Source organism: Schistocerca nitens, chromosome 2 (genome assembly GCF_023898315.1).
Source record: "Schistocerca nitens isolate TAMUIC-IGC-003100 chromosome 2, iqSchNite1.1, whole genome shotgun sequence".
Taxonomy (NCBI): domain Eukaryota; kingdom Metazoa; phylum Arthropoda; class Insecta; order Orthoptera; family Acrididae; genus Schistocerca; species Schistocerca nitens.
In genome coordinates, this window is record NC_064615.1 from 1,096,211,218 (window position 1) to 1,096,223,683 (window position 12,466).

The following is a 12,466-nucleotide window of genomic DNA, read 5'->3' on the forward strand; positions in this document are numbered from 1 at the left end:
TGGTAACTATCGTCTCGGCAAATGAGAGCGTATTTTGTCAGTGAACCATCGCTAGCAAAGTCGGTTGTACAACTGGGGCGAGTGCTAGGAGGTCTCTCTAGACTAGACCTGCCGTGTGGCGGCGCTCGGTCTGCAATCACTGATAGTGGCGACACGCGGGTCCGACGTATACTAACGGACCGCGGCCGATTTAAAGGCTACCATCTTGCAAGTGTGGTGTCTGGCGGTGACATCACAAGTAACCCATTATTCTTCACAAGAATGTGCCAATGATGAGTAGAAGCTACCAAAAAGACTGATTCTAACGATTCCTCTGCACTGTTTTGGACCACGAGGTTTAATGAGTACGCAGCACAGGGCGCATGAAAAGCTAATGAATTCAATTCCTTTGTGTTTGCACATAAATCTGAATACTTTCTACTCATGTTACTGGCGTTGTCAAAGGACTGCGAACGACAATCTTCTCTCCTAACATTGTTTTTTTCCAAAGATATCTAGGATAACGTTCCTAAGACTTCCTTCCGAATGATTATGTATGGGGACAAAACAAGAAATTTTCCGTAAACTCTTCCCTCAAGACAATACCTTCATGTACCGTGTCTACCGTTGAATCTGCAGCTAGTCCATAGTATTTTGCTGTTTGAATTTCGCCAACCATTTCTCTCAGTCCCTTGTTTCCCATAAGGCCGATGGATTCTTCACATATAGTCATGGACAAACACGATTAATGGCCACGACCTTTCGAGCCATGTCCTTGGGTGTTTCAAAAATGAGTCAGAATGAGCAGTTAGTTAGAGGGAACCCAAATAGGTACCATTGTTTGTGATTCCAAAAATTTCCTTATCACCACGAAAGCAAATTCTCTTATTGCCAAACGCTTAACTACTATCACGCGCCAAAGCACTTCTTGCCAATAATTTTCCTCTGTTTTAGTAGTATGCTGCTGTTGACTTCAACACGTCCCTCTTTCTTTGATCGTAAAAACCACCTCACTAAACTCTTGCGATGATTAGCGCTGTTCCTCCTGTCAGAAAATCCACTTGTTGAAAACTGAATATGCATTTTGTCGAAGTCCACGGTGTCACTGAACAATTTACAGAAAATACAAAATATATTTCCTGCAGATTCGGAATACAACAGCGATTTTGTTTCAGTTTTCCCTACGTTTAGCGGTTTTCTAGAGAACAAGTTATTGATAGCGTATCTTTTTTGTGATTTGTTCTCAAAATAATCCAAACTCTTCTTTAAACACAGTTCCATAAATCCGTATTTCACGTTTCTCCATTTAGATGTATTAGTCTCCGATGCTGCGGACTTCACTAATTCACAGTCAGTACTGTCACCGCCGGCCAGAGTGGCCGAGCGGTTCTAGGCGCTTCCGTCTGGAACCGAGCGACCACTACGGTCGCAGGTTCGAATCCTGCCTCGGGCATGGATGTGTGTGATGTCTTTAGGTTAGTTAGGTTTAAGTAGTCCTAAGTTCTAGGGGACTGATGACCTCAGCTGTTAAGTCCCATAGTGCTCAGAGCCATTTGAACCAGTATTGTCACCGGTTTCGGTTTCGTGATCGCCTGGTCAAACAATCGCTTTAATCACCGTTTTACCTACAAAATACTTCTCCCCAACAATTTGATATTCACCGGAACTTGTCAAACACTCCTTAGACTAAGTTGGCACAGGTGCAGGAGGTTCTAATATTACCAACCGAGTAATCTTTCTACGTAAAATGTGAATTCACTTTCAGCAGTTTCTTCACAAATTTAGGTACTTCTTTCTGTGCTTCTCTTTTGCTGGAATTACTGGAAAACTTTCTCACGCAACGGCATTCCATTTCAAGTCCCGAAAACGGCGAATGAAACTTAAATAAGAGCTACACACCAACTGATTAGTATAAGTAATGTCATCCCACGTACTAACAGCAACTAATCTTCAAATATACAGTACTTTACAAAGCTCTAAACAATACTGACGCGGAATTAACACTTAAGCTATTCAACAACAAAAGAAGGAAGAGGCGAGAGATGAGCGTATCTCACAGCGCACGGAAGTCTTTGAAGCAATCCGCTTGTTCTTGTGGTCAAAAACTTCCAACTCCGCATTTATGTTGCTTATAAATAGACGGAATGAAAGGAATATAGCCTATTGCGCGACTACATAATGACTTAATTTTTTCGCTGGACTGGGTCTGGGTATTCTACATGAGACTGCAAAACACTTCTGTTTAACGAGAAAATATAATCACGATTGTCATGCCCTGTATTCGATATGCCTTTTTAAAAAACTGGTTTTTGCTAATTTATTAAGATAGCCGATGTAAGAAACGAAGAAATTTGTTTCATATTTTTGGTTATATTTTATCCTATGATGATTATTGTACCTTGATTGACTGTTATTTGACATCCAGTTTAGAGCTCGATCGGAGGGAAGGCCCCCGTCCACCTAGAGCCCCGGGTCTGGATCCCCTCTAAGGCCTCCGTCCCTCTTAACCCGGCCCTGCTATCTGGCCTTGAGTTGTTTACTTGTTTGTGTTGCCTGCATTTGTGACACGTTCATAAAATGGGGAAATACTTATGCAACTGACGTGAGCTACTTGCCTGTGTTTTACTTATTTTGCCTATCACGCACAAAGTGAAGATGAAATGCAAAAGGAAAACTTATCTTATGGGTAGCTAGGTACGTTGGAAGCTCAGCAAATTGGGGAAAAATGAATAGTTAATTTCTTAAGACGTTTATTACGTGACTAAGACAGGTTCAAATGGTTTAAATGGCTCTGAGCACTATGGGACTTAACATCTATGGTCATCAGTCCCCTAGAACTTAGAACTACTTAAACCTAACTAACCTAAGGACAGCACACAACACCCAGCGACTAAGACAGGAACTACGAGGTAATACATCTTAGGGTCCTGTGGTTGGGCGGAATCAACCCAAATGATAAACAAAAAACAGGGACGTTGTAGATTAGTTACATGTGTCAAAGAATTAAAACGAGCTAGTCCAAATGAAGATCTTACAAATCATTCCTGTTGTTAAGATCACATGTTAATCTACATCAAGAAATAAAGTAAGAAATTTTTTTAAAAGACGTGAGGCGCTAAGGATTCATGTATATTTACAGCGAAATGTGAGAGGATGAATCTTAGGTCCAGAAAGCGATAATATAGGGGACAGCCGGACCAAGTGCATTTGGCGGACAAAGTGACTATTTGTGTCCCTGACGGTTATAATGTACTGAAATGACGCGAGAAATGCTTTAACGTATTCTCCCTGGAGAGCCAAGTCAACCCCATGAAGCGTAACCTGTTGCTGTTACGCCCCTCACAGTTATAATGATTTTTGGTGATTTTAGTTACTCTTATGTAAGGCAAGTTGTCAGTTTGTGTATTTATTGTGGAGAAGTGTGACTTACGTCTTTTCAATGAAATTGTGTTGAAAGTTTCAGATCTAGACTCCATAAGCCTACTTCAGTTACTCAAATTTCGGTCATTCTATTAGAGGGTATACACCTTTCATGTAATGGTGTCAGTCTGGTCAAAGTGTACATTTCGGCAATGGCTTTTGCGTACTCTCAGTAGGAGGAAAACGTAAAAGCAGCGGCCGGCCGCGGTGGTCTAGCGGTTCTAGGCGCTCAGTCCGGAGCCGCGCGACTGCTACGGTCGCAGGTTCGAATCCTGCCTCGGGCATGGCTGTGTGTGATGTCCTTAGGTTAGTTATGTTTAAGTAGTTGTAAGTTCTAGGGGACTGATGACCATAGATGTTAAGTCCCATAGTGCTCAGAGCCATTTGAACCATTTTTGAACGTAAAAGTAGCGACCGGAAGATGAACTCTAAGGTGTTTCTTACAGCCTCATAAAAGTGACGTAGACGAGCAAATAAGGGAAGACAAGAAAAATAAAATATAAAGAAGGAAAAACGGAAAGCAGTCGAAGAGAAGAAAGGCAGTAAAAAGAACAGAGTCAAGGGCAGGAAACCCAACCCTAGAAAACCTCTTTTTAACGACAACAACGAAGACAGTGAGCGTATGTCTTTCGTAGAAAGATTTTCAAATTCAAGAACAGAAGAGTAGTGGGCTAGTGCCAGGTGTGCTCCCTATGGGCCCAAGAATTCTGAACAGGAGCTGAGGAACACAGTTTGACTTTTATTTGGGAAAGTGTAAATAATTTAATTCGAATCATGTTACACAATACAAATATTTAGTTCTTATTTTGAGTTTAAAATTAAGTGGTCACTTTGCCCCCTCATGTCACGCAAAGTAGCCATTTTGAAACTTCGTGAATACTGAATTGTTTAAAGTCCGTAATTTCATCCTAAAGTACTTAAAGTATTCACCATTACACTTCAACAGTTGCAGATTATAATCGCTCATTTCCATGCAATCGCATCTGTTGCTACTCAGCTTAAAAAAAATGGGAGTACCTAAGCCTGGCCACTTTGCTCGGCTCTTTGCTATATAGACTCTGCATTTCTCTTACACAATGGCCATGATACTCACCAAAATCACCGGGGCAGATGCTTGGTCTGTTTGACTGAATATAAAAAATGGTTCAAATGGCTCTGAGCATTATGCGACTTAACTTCTGAGGTCATCAGTCGCCTAGAACTTAGAACTAATTAAACCTAACTAACCTAAGGACATCACACACATCCATGCCCGAACCTGGAGTCGAACCTGCGACCGTAGCGGTCGCTCGGTTCCAGACTGTAGCTCCTAGAACCGCACGGCCACTCCGGCCGGCGACTGAATATAGTTGAAGGAAGTTTATACGAATAAATTTTGGGACATGACAAAACTCCTTGGGAAAAACAGAAAAAATAGATAAATAAAAACAAATGAAACAAAGTACATTAGTTTTCGGTTCTGTGGGATTACTACCAACCCTGTAAACTTAATGACTCCGCATGCTAGATTGTGTGGAGGATACCAAAAATTACACTGAAGAGCTAAAAAAAAGTGGTACACCAGCCTAATATCATGTAGGGCGTCGCAAGCACACGGAGGCGCCACAACACGACGTGGCATGGACTCGACTAATGTCTGAAGTAGTAGTGGAGGGAATTGACACCATGAATCCTGCAAGGCTGCCCATAAATCTATAGGAGTACGAGGGGCTGGAGATCTCTACTGTACAGCACTCTGCAAGTCATCCCAATATGCTCAATAATGATCATATCTGGGGACTATGGTGGCCAGCGGATGTGTTTAAACTCAGAAGAGTGTTCCTGGAGCCACTCTGTAACAATTCCGTACGTGTGGGGTATTGGATTGTCCTGCTGGAATCGCCCAAGTCCGTCGGAATGCACAATGCATACGAATGGATGCAGGTGTTCAGACAGGATGCTTATGTACGTGTCATCTGTCAGTGTTGTATCTAGACGTATCAGGGGTTCCATATCACTCAAACTGCACACAGCCCACACCATTACAGAGCCCCAACCAGCGTGAGCAGTCCCCTGCTGACATGTAGGGTCCATAGATTCGAGAGGTTATCTCCATACCCATACACGTTCATCCGCTCGATAGAATTTGAAACGAGACTCGACCGACGAGTCAACATGTTTCCAGTCATGAACAGCCCAGTGTCGGTGTTGACGGACCCAGGTGAAGCGTAAAACATTTTGTCGTGCATTCATCAAGTGGTCCTCCGGCTCCGGAAGCCCATATCGCTGATATTTCATTCAATGGTTCGCTCGCTGACACTTGATGATGGCCCTACATTGAAATCTGCAGTAATTTGCGGAAGGGTTGCAGTTCTGTCAAGTTAAACGATCCTTTTCAGTCTTCGTTGGCCCCTTTCTTGCAGAATATTTTCCCGGCAGCATGGATATCGGGGTTTTGACGTTTTACCGGATTCCTGATATTCACGGTATCCTACATTAGTGAAATGGTCGTACGGGGAAATTATCACTTCATCTCTACCTCGGAGGTGCTGTGTCCCATCGCTCGCGAACCGACTACAACACTGTGTATTTGAATACGCATGCCTATACCGGTTTCCTTGGCGCTTCAGTGTATAAGATAGAAAGGGAAGGTGGAGGGAAGATTTCAACATAGAAACATGACATGTTTAAAACTATTTTATCTAACATACACGTAAACTGTGGTGACGAAAGTCATGGTATAGCGATACGCACATTTGCAGATGACAGTAGTATCGCGTTGTTGTTGTTGTTGTGGTCCTCAGTCCTGTGACTGGTTTCATGCAGCTCTCCATGCTACTCTATCCTGTGCAAGCTTCTTCATCTCCCAGTACCTACTGCAACCTACATCCTTCTGAATCTGCTTAGTGTATTCATCTCTTGGTCTCCCCCTACGATTTTTACCCTCCACGGTGCCCTCCAATGCTAAATTTGGGTTCCCTCGATGCCTCAAAACATGTCCTACCAACCGATCCCTTCTTCTAGTCAAGTTGTGCCACAAACTTCTCTTCTCCCCAATCCTATTCAGTACCTCCTCATTAGTTATGTGATCTACCCATCTAATATTCAGCATTCTTCAGTAGCACCACATTTCGAAAGCTTCAATTCTCTTCTTGTCCAAACTATTTACCGTCCATGTTTCACTTCCATACATGGCTACACTCCATACAAATACTTTCAGAAAAGACTTCCTGACACTTAAATCTATACTCTATGTTAACAAATTTCTCTTCTTCAGAAACGCTTTCCTTGCCATTCCCAGTCTACATTTTATATCCTCTCCACTTCCACCATAATCGGTTATTTTGCTCCCCAAATAGCAAACCTCCTTTACTACTTTAAGTGTATCATTTCCTAATCTAATACACTCAACATCACCCGACTTAATTCGACTACATTCCATTATCCTCGTTTTGCTTTTGTTGATGTTCATCTTATATCCTCCCTTCAAGACACCATCCATTCCGTTCAACTGCTCTTCCAAGTCCTTTGCTGTCTCTGACAGAATTACAATGTCATCGGCGAACCTCAAAGTTTTTATTTCTTCTCCATGGATTTTAATACCTACTCCGAATTTTTCTTTTGTTTCCTTTACTGCTTGCTCAATATACAGATTGAATAACATTGGTGAGAGGCTACAACCCTGTCTTACTCCCTTCCCAACCACTGCTTCCCTTTCATGTCCCTCGACTCTTATAACTGCCATCTGGTTTCTGTACGCAGGGTATAAAAGGGCATTTGCATTGGCGGAGCTGTCATTTCTACTCAGGTGATTCGTGTGAAAAGGATTCCGACTTGATTATGGCCGCAAAACGGGAATTAACAGATTCTCAATGTGGAATGGTAGTTGAGCTAGACGCATGGGACATTCCATTTCGGAAAATCGTTAGGGAATTCCGAGATCCTCCAGTGTCCAGAGTGTTCCGAGAATACCAAATCTGAGTCATTACCTCTCACCACGGACCACGTAATGGTCGACAGCTTTTACGTAACGACTGACAGCAGCGTCGGTTGCGCCGAGTTGTCAGTGCTAACAGACAAGCAATTCTGCGTGAAATAACCACAGAAATCAATGTGGGACGTACGTCGAACTCATCCGCTAGGACAGTGCGGCGAAATTTGACGTTAATGGGCTACGGCAGCAGACGACCGACGCGAGTGTGTTTGCTAACAGCACGACATCGCCTGCAGCGTCTCACCTGGGCCCGTGTCGACGGCCTGAAACCTGTGGCCTGGTCACATGAGTTCCCGTTTCGGTTGGTAAGAGCTGACAGTAGTTTAGAGTACGGCGCAGACCCTACGGAGACATGGACCCAAGCTGTCAACAAGGCACTGTATTAGCTAGTTGTGGCTCCATGATGATATATACATCTACATGGATACTCCGAAAATCACAGTCAAGTGTCTGGCAGAGGGTTGTTCGAACCACCTTCACAATTCTCTATTATTCCAATCTCGTATAGCGCGCAGAAATAATGAACACCTATATCTTTCCGTACGAACTCTGATTTCCCTTATTTTATCGTGGTGATCGTTCCTCCCTACGTACGTTGGTGTCAACAAAATATTTTCGCATTCGGAGGAGAAAGTTGGTGAACTGAATTTCGTGTGAAGATTCCGTCGCAACGAGAAACGCCTTTATTTTAATGATGTCCACCCAAATCCTGCATCATTTCAGTGACAGTCTCTCCCTCATTTCGCGATAATACAAAACGTGCTGCCTTTCATTCAACTTTTTCGATGTACTCCGTCAGTCCTGTCTGGTAAGGATCCCACACCGCGCAGCAGTATTCTAAAAGATAATGGACAAACGTAGTGTAGACAGTCTCCTTAGTAGGTATCCTACATTTTCTACGTGTCCTTCCAATAAAACGCAGTCTTTGGTTAGCCTTCCCCACTACATTTTCTACGTGTTCCTTCCAATTTAAGTTGTTCGTAATTGTAATTGTAGGCAATGTAGTTGAATTTACTGATTTTAGAGTAGACTGATTTATCGTGTAACCGAAGTTTCACGAGTTCCTTTTAGCACTCATGTGAATGACCTCACACTTTTCGTTATTTAGGATCAACTGCCACTTTTCGCACCATTCAGATATCTTTTCTAAATCGTTTTGCAGTATGTTCTGATCTTCTGATGAGTTCATTAGTCGATAAACGACAGCGTCATCTGCAAACAACCAGAGACTGCTGCTCAGATTATCTCCCAAATCATTTATATAGATAGGGAACAGCAAAGGACCGATAACATTACATTGGGGAACGCCATAAATCTCTTCTGTTTTACTCGATGACTTTCCGTGAGTTACTACGAACTGTGACCTCTCTGACAGGAAATCATAAATCCACTCACATAACTGAGACGATATTCCATAAGCACGCAATTTCACTCCGAGCCGCTTGTGTGGTACAGTGTGAAAAGCCTTCCGGAAATCCAGAAATACGGGATCGATCTGAAATCCCTTGTCAATAGCACTCAACACTTCATGTGAATAAAGAGCTAGTTGTGTTTCACAGGAACGATGTTTCCTAAACCCATGTTGACTGTGTGTCAATAGACTGTTTTCTTCGAGGTAATCCATAATGTTTGAACACAATATATGTTCTATCGACGCTAACGATATGGGCCTGTAATTTAGTGGATTACTCCAAGTACCTTTCTTGAATATTGGTGTGACCTGTGCAACTTTCCAGTCTTTGGGTACGGATCTTTCGTCGTCCGAACGGTTGTATGTGATTGTCAAGTATGGAGCTATTGTATCAGCATACTCCCAAAGGAATATGCTGATGCATTAGTTCCATACTTAACATTAATATACAACCGTTCGCTCGACAAAAGATCCTTACTCAAAGACTGGAAAGAAAGTATGGGCTGTAGTTACATCAAATGAAGCGAACATTGACGGGAAATGGTTATATTCGGCTACTTGGAGACCATTTGCAGCCATTCATGCACTTCACGTTCCCGTACAACGATGCAGTTTTTATGGGTGACAACGCGCCACGTCACCAGGGCACAATTGTTCACGACGCGAAAGAACTTTCCCCCCTTCTAACAGCCGTGTACCGCAAGTCTCTAGAGGAACGGAGGGTTCCAAATTATTGGAAAAGAGCACAGGTAGCTCCAGTCTTCAAGAAGGGTCGTCGAGCAGTTGCGCAAAACTATAGACCTACATCTCTGACGTCGATCTGTTGTAGAATTTTAGAACATGTTTTTTGCTCGAGTATCATGTCGTTTTTGGAAACCCAGAATCTACTATGTAGGAATCAACATGGATTCCGGAAACAGCGATCGTGTGAGACCCAACTCGCTTTATTTGTTCATGAGACCCAGAAAATATTAGATATAGGCTGCGAGGTGCCGGGGCTAGTAGTGTATTTATCACTAAATTCTACTAGAATCCACATGTGTAAATCATGCTCTAAGCCCCCCCTATTCTAACTCCGACTTTTGCTGTTGCACAAGGATAAAACAAATACGCGAACTGACTCTAATCAACCCTGCTAGTGGAGTAGAAGAGAGTTTGGCACCTGCAATAATTTAATTTGATAAATAAGTTAAATAAACAAAGGTTTCATTAGCATAGTGAGGAATGATAGGGTTGCTCTATTGATTAACAGAAAGAAAGTTCTGTCCAAAATAACAATATGATTTATTAAGATTAAACGCAGAATAGTAAAAGAGACACAGGAAATATAAAACATCAAATTGGCTAAAATTGGAGATTCATACAAACACAGTAAAGGTGAAGTTGTCCCTAACTTAGATCGTGAGGTTTAAGACGAAGTGGTATGTGGAGCCAATTCCTTTCCACTCAAATCTCAAGAGAGACACACAGCTAACCCAATAGTAATTGCTGCTACTCGAAACTGAACAAAGTTAGAAAAGGATGAACAGGCGCGCTCTGCTGAGCTCTGATTATCACCTAGGAAAATCCCTATCTGCCGGTGCTGCGGACGTACATTACCAACAGTCTTCTTATCTCCCAGAACACGATCTGGCGTACCGCAGGCGAGGGCTGGTTGCTCCAACGTCCTCGACCGAAAGGCGACTGCCGACTACCCAGAGCACCCGTACAGGCCGAACACCGAACATTCCCGCCCCCACGACAGTGGCCGTGGTTACGTTCCAATCAGCAACTCGAAAACCGGCGGAAATTCCACTCCATTGCCGGAGCACTACCATTCCACCAATGGAGATTCTTGGCGCCAATTTCTGTGCTGATTTTGCAGAAAGTGCGGGAATTTTCCCGCCACAACTGCGTGGGTACACAAGTCATTCCCACGCCTCGCTGGTAGCCCGCCAGAAAGTGTTTTCGCAAAGTTTCTCTGAAGTAACGGAACCTCTAGCCCAGCCGCTACTTCACACCCCAGCGGGCGTGTCTCTTGACAATGTCGGCGTCTGAAAAGCATTCACTCGACTGCCTCACACACGTCGGCTTAACTCTCTCCCGTTCCACAGAGCCCGCCTGTCACCGGCCCACCCGGGTGACGAGAGACGCTGCGTGGGAAGTACGCGTGTTAAGGAAAAGCAACCCTCCACCGCATGCAACTAGAGAGGAGAATCGTAAGATAGAAATATGAGAGGGGGCTCATGCCACCTCTCATTGCCCCTACGCCATTTTAGATTGTAATTGGTGAGCGGTTGGCTCACTTAGGAGCAAGGTAGTGAGTCAATCGCCCAAGAACAATCTTACAAAGTGACTCCACATACCGCACTCTATAAAAAAGATCATTGCAACTGAAAAATGCAACTCATAGAGGGAGGATTATTTATGATGTAGCCAACTTCACCTTCTTAATATGGAACACTAACACTCACATCACACATCCATACCCAGGGAGCCCCTTCCAAACACCGATTCACGCAGACATTCACGCTCTAAACATGGCCCGGGCATCTGAGCCAAATATGGAGCAGTTTATTCTTTACAATCAGAGTTGGAGTGCTCCGCAATTAAATGCCCAAGATGTTACAACAATTTTAATCATTAAACTAACCTGACCTCACTCACACATGATAATATTTAAGTTAACAATCTCTTTGTGAATTTTCAGAATCTAGTTACAACCTCCGATTCATTCTGTCTCCCTGCAGCAAGAATAACCTTTACAAAATGTTCCCTGAACTGATGGTCCATTCACAATGACAGTGGTGGTATCTGCTTCAGTTTATGGGGACTTCAGGCACACTGTTAGCATACACACAACAATAAACACAAAATACAAAAAAAACATGATGTGGAGAACAATACAGTAATCTGTAATAAGAATTACAGTGTAAAACACAAACGCATACAAGGTATAACATACATTACAGAAACAACATAAGAGAAAGAAATTTAAGAAAAACAAAAAAACAAGGTTCATGGGGCATCAAATTGTGCGTGCACATTGCACAAAGTTCACGACTGTGCTGAGAATGAGGCACTAAATCACATTGTTAGAAATATCCGTGGCACTTCACTGATTCCACTGTACTGACATCACATAAGGCTAAACGTCGGTTGTAGTTGCTACGTTGTGGCAACAGCAATAGGGAGTTCTGGAGTGTCTGCAGTACGCTGTTGAGATTGTAGTCAGACCCACGCATATGATCACGGCCGTATGGTAGGAAGACACAGTGATAGGCTCTCCTCACGTCGATTAATTGTCTCTGAGGTCTACTCGTTGGGATACATCACTAGTCTAGGTCTCTTCTCTCGCTGGACAGAACTTTATGTTTCCCAATATTGCAGTTCGACGAGGGATGATGGCACGTGGAGTGACTCCACAAGTGTGTGAGGTCATCCATACCGGATCGAACTAGGAGCGACTATTGTTAAAAACTGCTCTCTAATAGAGAGGAGAAGTAAGACATGAGACCATACATTTGTTAGTGTGGCACGATGCTGCTTTGTGTATGCAGATCGGCCAATGCTAGTGAGTTGTAAAAACCCAAACAGGTGAGTATAGAGCGTCCCTTTCTGTCCTGAGGCACATGAGGCGCAGGTTCTGACACGATATGTGATGTTCTTCGTGTACTCACGACAACGTGGTCTGCCGCAGGGAA